At 40.4% G+C, this 13957-nt stretch overlaps 1 pseudogene; it reads left to right on the forward strand.

Moving 5' to 3' along the window:
• The first annotated feature begins 760 nt into the window (after window positions 1–760).
• On the forward strand, window positions 761–9904 carry LOC136529343 (serine/threonine-protein phosphatase 2A 65 kDa regulatory subunit A beta isoform-like; annotated as a pseudogene).
• Window positions 9905–13957: the final 4053 nt, after the last annotated feature.

The raw sequence follows: 13957 nt of genomic DNA on the forward strand, positions 1-13957 counted from the left end.
CTAGAATAACTTTTCTTTTTCGTGTAGAAGCTAGAAAAACTAGAACATATCAAACTCTTCACTTCAAAGATAAGTTCTCCATATTGTGCCAACCTGAAACCATCTCCCTCAATGACTTCTTTAATCATGATGCAATCTGTTTATGAAACAATCTTCTGAATTCCTAGCTGGTTTGTTCTCTTCATGCTAGCCATGCAGGCAAAGTTCAACTTCAAATTTCAAAAGCATCTTTGAGATTTCTCAAACTACCAGCCCCAGCTTCTCCATTGCAGTCCTTTATCACAGACCCCCATCCTCCCTTTCCGGACTTGTTTACTGTTTCATGGGAGTCATTGTTCCATGTTTAGTAAAAAAAATTCGCATTCACTTGGAAATTTTCACAAAGGGAAAAATAAGTTAATAAAGTGTTATAGATTAAAATAAAAAAAACATTCCAAGTTTGTGAAATTGTTCTACATTCTAGTGAAATAAAATGTTTTCTTTCTTTAATTAAAAATGATCAACCTTAATAAAATATTTAAAAAAAATATCTGCTAATTAGCCAAATTAGCAGATAATGTTGTGCTAATTTACAATGAAATCGAATACATAATAAATAGAAGAGAGAGAGAGAGCGAAAGAAAGAAAAAAAGAAAGAAAGAAATTGCAACGAACGGCCCAGGAGAAGGCCCGTGTGCGCTCTCCCCGGGCCGAACAACCGCCGGCCGTCCGCCGCATTCCCCTCCCGTTCTCTCCCTCGCCGCATTCCCCTTCCGTTCACAGTTCACTCACGCGCACCTCTCGCTCTAAGAACGATTGGTGTCTCGCCCCCTCGCTCTCCGACGACTGGTGGGCCGCCGGCGCCGGCGCCGCCCTACGCCAGGTTCCGAGGTCTTCGTCGGTCTTTTCGCCGGCGACGAGCACCCACCAGGTATTCCCATCCTTCTCTTCCCTTCCTGCTGTGCGAAACCGAGCACCCAAACCCTAACCTAAAGTTATTTGGCTATTTGATGCCTCCTAACTTCGAACCTTTTTGAAAAATTATCGGGTGTTACATGTGTACACTCATGTCCCTTTGCTGGGCCGCCCCTGTTAGGAGCTAAAACCTTGTTGACCTAATTTGGCGTCCTGTAGCCAATGCTTGATAAGATTTTGGCTTTCATAATATTGTGTTCAGTTTTAAGGACGCTATTGATCCCTTTTGGTGTATTTTCAGCTGAAAAAAAAATTCTGGCCAAACATAATAATGGCTATGATTGATGAACCTCTGTACCCGATTGCTGTACTGATTGATGAACTGAAAAATGAAGATATTCAGTTGCGCCTTAACTCCATCAGAAAGCTTTCTACAATTGCCCGTGCATTGGGTGAAGAAAGAACAAGGAAAGAGCTGATTCCATTCCTTAGTGAAAACAACGACGATGAAGATGAGGTGCTTCTTGCAATGGCGGAAGAGTTGGGCGTTTTTATTCCTTATGTTGGAGGTGTAGAGCATGCACACGTTTTGCTTCCACCACTGGAAACATTGTGTACTGTGGAGGAAACCTGTGTCAGAGACAAGGCTGTGGAATCGTTTTGTCGGATAGGAGCACAGATGAAGGAAAGTGATATTGTGGACTGGTTTGCCCCTGTCGTAAAGGTATGAGGACTACTTTTATTGTGATAGGTTTCGATCTTTTCTTATTCACTCTGACAGAAAAAGAAGTATTCACACCAATTTTGGCTAAAGCTGTAGGTTATACATGCTTCTAACTTATTAGAAATACACATAAACTTGTTTTCCTTTTACTGCTGTCAAACTTTCTGTGATTCTATAATCATTACAGGTGCTTCATAACACTATGCAGAAGCTTATTGAATATCTTCATGAATTTATAACTCTACATTCTCAGTTAACAAGTTACTGGAGTCATCATCAAATTTACAATATGTATTGGAAGTGGTCCACTGCCACAGGATCGTCTAGGCTATTGTGTTTTTACTTTGAACAAGTTCCACAGGATTATCTAGACTGTTGTGTTTTTATTTTGAAAATCTGATTGTTTGCCATTTTACTAGCTTTTAATATAATTTGCCTATGCCCATCATAAAATCATGACGCTATCTATTTACCTTGTCAAATGTCATCAACAATCTTTATTTATTGTTGTATAGTATTGGGAGTATGCTTTACAACAATCATTTAGCTTATTCCATTAGTAACTTATATTTGATTTCTAGTGAACTAGTTTTCTACATGTTTCATAAACTAATCTTTGTTCTTAAGTTCCGTGTTATGGATTTAGTTAAATTAGTTATTGATTGTCTACCGCATACGAAAAGAGGGCACTTCATTCAAAATTATATAACGAACACAAAACACTTGTGTATGTGGGAAGTACAATTACATTCTACACTGTTCTATATCTTATAGCAATTAACTGGACACACTTGATCAATTCAGAGGTTGGCGGCAGGCGAGTGGTTCACAGCTCGAGTTTCGTCATGTGGCCTTTTTCATATCGCCTATCCTAGTGCACCTGAGCAACTGAAGGCAGAACTGAGGACAATTTATGGCCAGTTATGCCAAGACGACATGCCTATGGTACGAAGAGCTGCTGCTTCTAATCTTGGAAAGTTTGCTGCGGACAGTTGAACAAAGTCATTTGAAGACAGAAGTCATATCAATATTTGATGATCTAACTCATGATGGTACATCCTACAGATATTTTTACCACTGTTTTATTAAGTTATCTCTTTTGTTTTGTGGATGATTTGCTTTAGTTCCGTGCATACGACTCATACATCTTTGTTTTATTATTTAAATTTTGTTCTCAACATATTGTCACCCTGTTCGATTATGCTGAAATGTTGTGAGAGGAAAACACTGTTCTATGGCTGAAAAGTAGTGCTGAATAAGCTCAAGCGAATAGGGTTATTGTACCATTGGATTTTACTATTGGATTACTTTTGTGCTTTGCACCTGCATTTTGACTTTAGTTACTTTTCTTGTTTTACTAACTTCACAATAATTAATTGACGCTTATTGCTCTATTCTGTTTCGTGCCACTGTAAGTCCTTTAATATTCTTTAGCAATTTGTTTTTCTATACGTAATAGACATGATGCACAGTCGAATATCTTTTTTTTGCCTGTTGGCTGCCGCAATCTGTTGTTACAATTATCAATTTTTAATACAAATACCATTGCTATTGTAACCTGCTTAGCTATGCAGAATTGTTCTTATGTGCTTATTATCTTATTCACGGCCCTCCCATTTTCATCAAGCTCAAATAGACATCATGATATAGAAGGTTTTTTGTTGCCTTGTAACTTGTAAGCTTAACTGTATTGGGAAAATTTGTTCTAGTAGCACTGAAATATCGCAAGAATCGTAAAATACCACCGAAAGAATCTGCTCACCGGGAAATACCACTGAAAGATCAAAACAGTTAACTAAATATAGCATTCCATCATATTTTCACCGAAAGCAGTATTTTTCTTCCTTGGACAGAACATAACCAGGCTTGAAATGGAATTTATCCCTTAGGCTCACCTTATCATCAATCTCACCTCAGCGTTCACGCCTCCCATGCCGGCGACCAACTTCCCCTCCTCTGCCCGCGGCCATGCGACCCAGTGTTATCAAGTCGTCCGATCAATCGCGATTAGTCGTCCTAGTCGGTATCCTAGACTCGACTAGAGGCTACAACTCGATTAGGCTGATTAGTTTTCTGGTCATCCGATTAGTCGTCGACTAGGGGGTGGACGACCAGAAACAGAATGGAATTGCTGGGTAGCTTAGGACATGGGCTGGCTTAGGCCACTTGTGCTCATGTTTTTCAGCCCAATTTACAACCCCACATGCAGCCACCACCCTAGAGTCATCTTCATGCTTGATTTGTACTCTAGAACATATAATATATTATTATAGGATACTAGTCCTGATATATATAGGATGACTAGGAGACGACTAGGACTGACTAGTCGCCCTGGTTGACAACTAATCAGGACTTGTTGCCTGGTCGGTCCCATGGCGACTAGGATCGACTAGATGACTTGATAGCATTGACACGACCTCCCCTCGCCCCCTCCCCCTGGGGTGACCCAACCACTCTTGCTTGCCCCGCCAGGGGCCGACGCCCCCCTCTCTCGCTCACCTCCCCCTGACCACACCACCTACCCCGCCTGACGCTGGTGGAACTGCAACGACCGGCGAACAATGTGGGCCTCTGAGGCTGCAAGCGGGGAGATGAGACAGCTGCGGCAGCTGTGCATGCAGTCTGACCAGTGGTGCAAGGCCGTGGAGGCGTCCATGGTCTTGCTCCCTGGCAGTGGCGGTGGAGAGGCGGCCATAGCTGTGCTCTTTGGCGGCGGCGGTGAAGGGGAGAAGAACAATAGGAGGATGGTGAAGAGGGCTGGTCGCCAGCCGTTTCTGTGTCGGCAGGTTGGTACTGGGTAGGGGTATTTTGTTCCTTGTTAACGGAGCTGGATGGAAAATGTAACAGGGTGCTACTTCTAGTTGGTATTATGGTTTTTCAATGGTATATTAGGTTGGTGGGTTCTTTCAGTGCTATTTTACAGTTTTTGTGATCTTTTAGTGCTAGTTGGTACTATGGTTTTTCAATGGTATCTTACGTTGTGCCTTAGGATACCTCCTAGCGTGTGCCCCAAGCAGGGACAACTGCTTCTGCTTTCTCCTGTGGCCCACCTGGTCCACATTGAGGCCCAATCAGCCATTGGCCATCTGAGCCACAACACATGCATAATTCTTCTCTCAGAATTGATGATTTAAGGATAATTTATGTTGTGTATGCCCATTTTGTGCCTTTTCACTTGAACCTACTATTACAGACTTGTAAGGAGTCATGATGTTTAATTATAATCATCAATCCTTGAGGCTTGAAAATAATTGAGCTAAGCTCTGCTTTATATTGAAACTCTGTATCAAACCATTTTGTTTATTTTCTTGAAGATAAATCTTAATAACCTTGAATGTTACAAGGCGTCTGTTATATGAAATTAGTTCACAATCAAACCATATGTTACATCAGCTAAGAAGAAACTGTTTGACTTATCTCAGACCAAGATTCAGTGCGACTATTGGCGGTTGAGGGTTGTGCTGCTCTTGGGAAGTTGTTGGAGCCCCAAGATTGTGCAGCACATATTCTCCCAGTTATTGTAAATTTCTCTCAGGTACATCTTACACACTTTTGATGGCTTCATAAATGTTGAGAGAGAAGATAAAGTTGTCAATACTAATTCTCGTAAAATTACTAGACTATAAGATTACCCTAAGGTCTGTCACTAGACAATAATTTGATATGATTAAGTTTCAGCACACTACCATACATGGTTTCAATTGCTTATACTTAACATCTGTCAGGATAAATCTTGGCGTGTGCGCTATATGGTGGCAAATCAACTGTATGAGCTATGTGAAGCTGTTGGTACTGAGCCCACAAGGTGTTTAATCTTTTCTTTATGTTAAAAATGGTGGTTTGACATAAAGTGATTATTGCTTTATACATGGAAAGATTAATCAATGTAATACCATGACTCGTTTACTATTGATACCATTGCCTTTTATAATAGGGGTGATCTGGTGTCAGCATATGTTCGCCTCCTCTGTGACAATGAGGCTGAAGTGCGGATTGCAGCTGCTGGAAAAGTTACAAAATTCTGCAAAATATTAAACCCACAAATTGCAATCGAACATATTCTTCCATGTGTCAAGGTGTGTTTAAGCATTGCACAAACACTAGTTGAGCTCTGCACCAATATTCAGTGGTTAACTTGTGCCTGTTGTACCAGTAGGAATTATCAACAGATTCATCCCAGCATGTTCGTTCAGCTTTGGCATCAGTTATTATGGGAATGGCTCCTGTATTGGGAAAGGTGTGAGCTCTATCAGTGAATGCAATGTATCAGTTTGATGGAAAATTACACTACAGTTATCAGTAGTATAAGTTCTCATTTGTTCTGTTGATAGCTTTAAATTAGTTTATATCCTTTTCTGGAAGGAACATAACAAGATATGTGCCCCCCAGCTGTATAATGATCTGTGTTACTAATCTTGAGTTCATCCTGAATTTTAGATAGGTTATTTGGAATTTCTTATTCTTCTACATCTGATCCACATGTGTCCTCAACCTATCATTTTTTTTTTTTTTTTTGCGAGGGCTGAACCTATCAGTTCACTTGGTTGAGATAGGGATATGTTTGTTTTTTAAAAAAAGTTTATGCTTTTGTAAATCTTTTTGTGTTGTTTTTCTTTTTTTCGTTTCCACATCCTTCTGTGCTAATGATTTGAATATTAGATAGATCCTGTCATTTCATGAGGATATTCCTTCTGATAGTACTGTTAAATATTTGCTGGTCTTTGTTAACATACAACATTACTGCTAATCATTATTGGTACTTGTCAACTGCTAAATGCTGATCTAATTGTACTGACTGTTCCAGTTTTGACCTTTTGTAGGATGCCACTATTGAACAACTTCTTCCCATTTTTCTTTCTTTGCTGAAGGATGAGTTCCCTGATGTTCGACTAAACATTATAAGCAAACTCGATCAAGTTAACCAGGTCAGTGCCTGGCTACCCTGGCAAGCTATGTAGTTTAAGCTATAAACACAGATTTTCCTGCTTCGTCCACAAGTAGTAGCACTTGAAGTTGAAATTTTGTTGGTAATTGGTTGTGTACTTGAGAGACTACCTGTCCACCAATTTCACTTGTGCACCATTTAGTTGGAAGGTAAGAATAATAATTAGTGTCGCGGAAATGCGTATGTTGCGTTGGATTTGTGGTCATACAAGAAGGGATCGAGTTCAGAACGATGATATACGTGATAGATTAGGGTAGCACCAATTGAAGAAAAGCTTGTCCAACACCGGTTGAGATGGTTTGGACATGTCCAACGGAGACCTCCAAAGGCACCGGTGCGTAGTGGAATCCTAAGCCAGGATAGTAACGTGAAGAGAGGCAGAGGTGAGACCGAAGTTGACTTGGGTAGAGGCAATAAAAGGAGACTTGAAAGGATGGAATATACCCAAAGACTTAGCCTTAGATAGGAGTGCTTGGAAAACAGCTATTCACGTGTCTGGACCTTGATTGCTTCTGCTCGGTTTCAACTCTAGCCTACCCCAACTTGTTTGGGACTTCAAGGCTTTGTTGTTGTTGTTGTTGTTGTTGTTGTAAGAATAATAATTAGTTAATTTGTAAATTTTACTTCTTTACTTATATTCTGTTTTTTAGAATAGTACCTTAAAATTGCAGATTATTTCTTCGGAATCTAGTGGCGTTCTTCCTACCAAAGGGGTAGCAATAGATCAGTTATCAATCGTTTTTTTAAAACATTCAGTTATCAATCGTGAAAGACCAGAAATTAGTCTATTCTCAACCCAAATGTTCTTTCATCCTATATTCCTATTATATAGATTATCTTCTCTTCCAATACCTTTATCCACTTCAACCCCTGTCATTTGGCTATCCTATGTTGGTTAGCTGTTGTGTAAGCTAGTGTTTATAACACCTCTAGTCCTTCGATTTGTCAATTGGCCACCATGTCTTTTCTATTGTAACATGTATATTATATGAGCTCAAGTTTGGAACTAAGTATAGTTCCTTTGCACTATTTCTATCTTCTATTTGTTATAAATGTGTTAATAAAATCCCAATGTTTGTGTTGAAGATCCCATGCTTTTGAATTGAGCCTTGACTTTTGAGCAGCATTATATTTTCTTGGTTAATGATAGCTGTTCACCCTGTGCTCCAAATAGTGAAAAAATTTGGTACAGCTAGATTTCTCTTTTGGGACTATACATGCAGCTGGCACTGTAGCAAATAGATTTGACTAAGAAACCAGTAAGGTTCACCTGGTTTAATTGGACAAGAATAGGTTTTTTAACTTGTGCTCAAGCTGCTTCCTGGCATCATTCATTTCATTCAATGATGCACTTGTAAGTTCTCTCCTGTATTTTTTTTACAGGTTATTGGAATTGACTTGCTGTCGCAATCACTTCTACCAGCCATTGTAGAGCTCGCTGAAGATAGGTACCGGAGAGTTCGGCTTGCCATAATTGATTACATACCTTTGTTGGCCAGCCAGTTAGGTGTTCGTTTTTTTGATGACAAGCTGGGGGCACTTTGCATTCAGTGGTTGGAAGATAAGGTGCATAAATAATTTCACCAACCATTATTATACAAGTTCCATTAATGCAGAAACCATGCATACAGTTTCTAATGATGGTCTTTTTAGTCTATATAAGTTGAATTCTTGATTGATTCTATGTAATGTAATAGTGACTCAAAATACTAAACATTTGGCTTCAGGTTTTCTCAATCAGAGATGCTGCTGCCAACAATTTAAAGCGTTTGGCAGAGGAATTTGGCCTTGAGTGGGCGATGCAGCATATAATTCCTCAGGTTAGCCTTAATACTGTTAAAAATGTAATAGCATTTATTATGATAAATTGCTTATTTTATTCTTAAGCTTAAAACCTTGACTTGAGCGAAGACATGAGTCCTTTGGTTACTAACCTACTATTCAGCTTATATGCACAAAACCCATGCACATCATCTCTTATGCGAGGGCGACAAAGGAGTCTCCTTTGCGCCCCTTCCCATTCTTTTGTGTGTTCATAAAGAAATCTAGGAAAGTAGTGTTACAGAAGTGCTAGGCACACACTAGATGGGTGGCACCTATCGTGTATTGTCTAGCACCTAAGTTGGTCGCTTAGATGGGCGACGCTACATGGTTGTTTGGCACCTGGTGCCTAGGGTGAGCTAGGTTTAGCACCTAAGTCGGTCGCTTAGATGGTGACGTGATAATATTTCACTGAATGCCTCTCAGTTTCAGAGTCTATGCTGATACAATGCATAGACCAAGTTGTTATGACATCAGATTGGACCTTGTATACCCCCAAATAGGAGGATACAGCACCAACATTTCTTTTTGCATTAAAGCAGGGTAAAGAGGGTATTGGAATAAATTTTACTTATGCTTAATTAATTATATCAACAGATAGATTGAAAATCTTTATATTGTCTAATCTCTTTTGTATTCTAGGTTTTGGAGAAGATAAACAACCCACATTATCTGTATCGGATGACCACTTTACAAGCTATTTCTTTGCTAGCTCCTGTCATGGGTCCTGATATCACATGCCAACAGTTGCTCCCTGTTGTCATTGCTTCTTCAAAGGACAGGTGAGTCCAAAATAACACATGTTGAGGCATACTCTCCGCAAGGTCTCACTGATATCATCTTTAATTGCTAGGGTTCCGAACATGAAATTCAATGTTGCTAAAGTCCTGCAATCACTTGTACCAATCCTTGATCAATCTGTAAGTTGTAGTCATCAAACTCTGTTGTTGTGATCCTATTTTTATGAATGTTTGGCTTTTCACCTAGCTCATTGAATGTGTATTTGCAGGTTGTGGAGAAGGCGGTGAAACCATGCCTAGTTGAGCTCAGTGAGGACCCAGATGTAGATGTAAGATACTACGCACACCAGGCCCTTCGGGCGTGTGACCAAATGGTGATACCTAGCTGACTAGCCTGTCCAGAAATTAGCAAATGAGATACCCATTGGTCTATTTTTTTTAATATTTTAAAGTGTTCTGTAGTCTTATAAATTATTCTACCACCAATGACTTTGATGCAACTTTTTATTAATTATGTGTTTTTTTTATTTAGGTTTAGTTTAGTTTTTGGATTTAATCAACCTTGGGGAAGTAGGTGGACGCATGATATTTGTGTGATTGACCTGTGATTGTCTTGTGCTGTCACTTGGTAGGTCACTACGTGTAAGCACATTGTTTTATAGTCTGCTTTGCTTAGTCTGGTTGTGTGCGGAACTGTATTTGTTGGCCTTTCTGACATGAAAACGATGTTCGTTGCTTGCGAATTTGTTTTACGTGATCCAAGTGCCAGAGCTAATAAAAGTGTTCGGTAAATTGTATTTAAGTATGCTTTGATAGCTTTATTGTTGCCGCTAAAAATTTGTTGCTTAAATGCTTGGATGATCAAGCTAAAGTGGCTATGAGAGAAGTCCATGAAAGTATCCATGGTACGTATCAATCCGCTTTGAAAATAAAGTGGTTATTGCAGCGAGTCAGATTTTAGTGGCCCACCATGATTGCCGATTATTTCTGATACTAAAAAGGTTGTAAAGTGTTTGTTAAAAAAAAATTGTAAAGAGTGCCAATGATTTAACTATTTCAGTTCGTGCTTGCTGCAATGTTGCATCCTATCATCAAATTGTGACCGTTCTGAGGACCCTGAGGATGAGGTCCGTACAAAGTTATCAAGGTTGTGTTTGGAAATTCTTATTCGCTAGACTTGCATGGTCCTTGTTCGCTTGAACTTATCAGCTTGGCTTATCAGTCATGGTAAAGTGTTTTTCTCTCACAACAATTTAGTGAACAATACTTTTTAGCATGGCTTTTCAGCGAAGCGAACAGATCGTCTCTTAAGATCAATTAATAGAAGGTATTTGAAGAAATTTTCCTAACCGTTTGGCAAGAGTGATGTCTAAACGATGGCTGATGTACACATATTGCCATTAGAATAAATTGTCGATGCATGCATTGTTCGTAGAATAAAAATAGTGGATGGCTTATATCATTGCCATAGATGCTATTATGTTTTTAGATTCGAGTAATCTCACCTAAAAAGAGGGGTTTATGTTAACAATCATTTTGGGGCAGGCAGTAAAACCGGCTAAGCCAGGCTTTAGGGTCGGCTAGGTCATTTAGGGTCTGTTTGGTTGACCTTTTTGAGGCTATTTTTGCTTTTCAAAAGTCAAAATCCCAATGAAAGGGAATATTTTTGGAGGCTGTTTTTGGCTTTCTGCTTTTCAAAATAGGGGAATAGAGAACTTTCATAGTTGTGCCAAGAAAGATAAAGATAAAAGATATAATATTTACTTGTTCAACCAAACAACTTTCAATTTTTTCACAACTCATAGCCAGTGTTTTCCTAAACGTTAAACGGTAAACAGTCGGTCACCTACCGTTTAGCTATTATTCGGGCTAAACGGTCCACTAAACGGGCTAAACGGTCAATTAAACGGGGTAAACGGACGATGAAACGGAAACGGACGGAAACGGCGCACCACCGTGTAGCGTGTACACGGCGTGTACACGGGCTACACGGCCGTGTAGGCGAACAGTGCTCATAGCCCATAATAGTTTTTTCACAGCTCACAACCAACAACAACTTTTCTCATAGCTACAGCTCAATTAAACATACCCTTAGTCCGCACAGAAAACTAGAAAACATGTTTTCAATGTGGACTTGTTTATTGGTGGGATAAGACCAACTCACGTCGATGGAGGCATCCAACACCTTGAAAAACAAATCTAACATACTTTTTACTCCTCTGGACCCTACCTCTTCCAACCTCTTTGGCTTTGTTTCTTCTCTTATAATCCGTCTTTTCAGCTTGTTTTTTTTTAACCAGAACCATGTTTTTCTCTCACAACAAATCAGCCAGAACAGTGTTTCGGCTTGTTTTTTCAGCGAAGCGAACGGGGCCATTTATTTGTTGTTCTACGTATCTCCGACGAGATTCATTGCTGATCTAAGTGGCCTTGCTGATCCTAGATCAATACTACAAGAGGTGTTTAAGCATAGAGGGTGCCTGGTCCCCCTCCGCCCCTCCCTCCCTCCGCCGTGCTTGGTAAGAGTGATTTATGCACTATTAAGGGAGCCTGAATTTGAAGACATGACCGCACTGAATAGCTGTTAGACCATCAACACATCACCCTTGATATTACTCCAGCAACTTCTATAAAATCGTCCTGTGAACTCAGCTGTCCCTGGAGACTTGTCCAATAGCATGTTTTTTTTTTATTGTCATCCATACTTCCTCCTCTGAGAAGGGTTCGTCCAGAGATGACAAATCATGTTTGTAAATTGGGAGAACAGTCAAATCTAAAGTGAAATCTCTTTCTTCAGCTGTACCAAGCAAGTTTTTCGTAAAAATAAATATTGCCTCTTACTTATCTTCTTAAGTGATGGAGGGCCTGCTCTAGGGGAGGAGCAACCAGTGTGACCGCCGGGGGCCGTGGAACGGAGTTCCCCCTCAACATATAAACATATATGTAATTAGTAGATATATTAGGCGGATTTGATTTGAAGGCCCAACAATTTTCCCGTACGACGCCGGCAGTTCCAATTCTAGTATGTACCAGTGTACTGCTCTCTTCATGCCTAAATGTCTGTCGTTTTTGTTTTTCGATAAACAACTTTGACTAAATATATATTAAAAAATATTAATATTTATGATACATAATTAATATTATTGGATAGATATTTGAATCTTGTTTTTTAATAAATTTATTTAGAGATAGAAATATTACACGTATTTTTTTATAAATCGAGTCAAAGTTATTGGCACGTAAATAATGATGACTAATATTTAGGGACGGAGGGAGTATGCTAGTAAGCAGCGACGTTTCATCTTTCATGCCGCGGCATCTAATCGCCCCAACCCGACTTAGGGCATGTTTGGTTCCAAATAAGTTACCTACTTATAAGTTATAAAAAATGAAATAAGTGACTTATTTTGCCAAACATCACCAACTTATAAGTTACTCCTGCTTATAAGTTTTAAGTTAGTTCACCCCTGCTTAAAACTTATAAGTCACCCTTTTCCGCGTGGGGCCCACACCTTAAATGAGCTTATAAGTCATCTACAACCAAACAGGCATGACTTATAAGTCACTGGTTTTCAGTCACCTGACTTAATAAGTCACATGACTTATGAAAACCAAACAGAGCCTTAGCTTGCGGAAACCAAACAGGGCCTTAGCTTGTGGTGACGCTCTACCCCGATGCGACTCCTCTCGCCTTCTCGCCTTCTCAGTTTCTTGCTGATGCCGACTGCCGAGACCGTGAGACGCCGACTTGGCTTGGCAGTCGATGTCTGACTGACCCGATGCCACCGCAGGCCCGAGACGCGAGCACGCGAGGATAGGTGGACGGCCGACGAAGACACACATGCGACGGCCTGTTGCAGTGCCAGTACGGTCAGGTCAGTCCGTATTTTTTAAAATTATAGAGACACTGGTATTAAGGGCCTTTTTGGCACGACTTATGCTGGCTTCGGCTTCATCTATTTTGCGTAAATCGAGGTACTGTAGTGTGAAGCCGTTTTGTAAGCCGAGGTTAAAACAAACTAGAAGCCGGGAAAAGCCAGTTTTTCTGGCTTCACCGGCTTTGGCTTCACCGGTGAAGCCGTTTTGGATGAACCGTGCCAAAGGGGCCTTAAATCGGCTTCTGATGGTTTGTACGGCTAATTTATTGTGAGAGAAAAACACGGTTCCATGGCTGATTGGTACGGATTAAAGCCGGCTAAATAGCAGCAGTGAACAAGCCGGCTAAATAGCACAAGCGAACAAGTCGCCAAACTGAAGTTTTGCAACAAAATTCTTCTGTTTATGATATCGAGCTTATTAATGGAAGAATGGTGTGCTAGCATTGACTTCCCACATAGAGTATACAGGAGTGCAACCGAGCAATACTGCACTCAACTATTCAAATGAGGCAAAACCAACATTGTAGTTTCAATTTCTTACTTGGCCATTCCTCACCTATGGAGAGATTATGATTACGGTATGACAGACGTCCGACGGACGCCCGTGGCTGTTCTGTTTCTCGTGTAGCGAGCAGACGATGCAGATCTCAGCTTGTTGTAGGGAAACCACGTGGGCATCCGCGCACTCATCGGGTAGGGTTCCCCTGCCGACCTCGATTTGCTACGATGAGATGGAGGGAAGGAAAGGGATGGAAAGGGAGAGGAGAGGACGAGGCACGCCACGTGAGGAAGACACGTGGTAGGAGTCGAAGCCCTGCGGCAGGCCACTATCTGCCAACCACCAGCGTCATTGCAACATTTGCAACACCCGATCTACTTTTGAAACATCCCAATAAAATATATGCAACATATGTCTGAAGACATATGAAATATTTGAAACATACGTCTGAAACAT

Source organism: Miscanthus floridulus, chromosome 19 (genome assembly GCF_019320115.1).
Source record: "Miscanthus floridulus cultivar M001 chromosome 19, ASM1932011v1, whole genome shotgun sequence".
Classification (NCBI taxonomy): Eukaryota; Viridiplantae; Streptophyta; class Magnoliopsida; order Poales; family Poaceae; genus Miscanthus; species Miscanthus floridulus.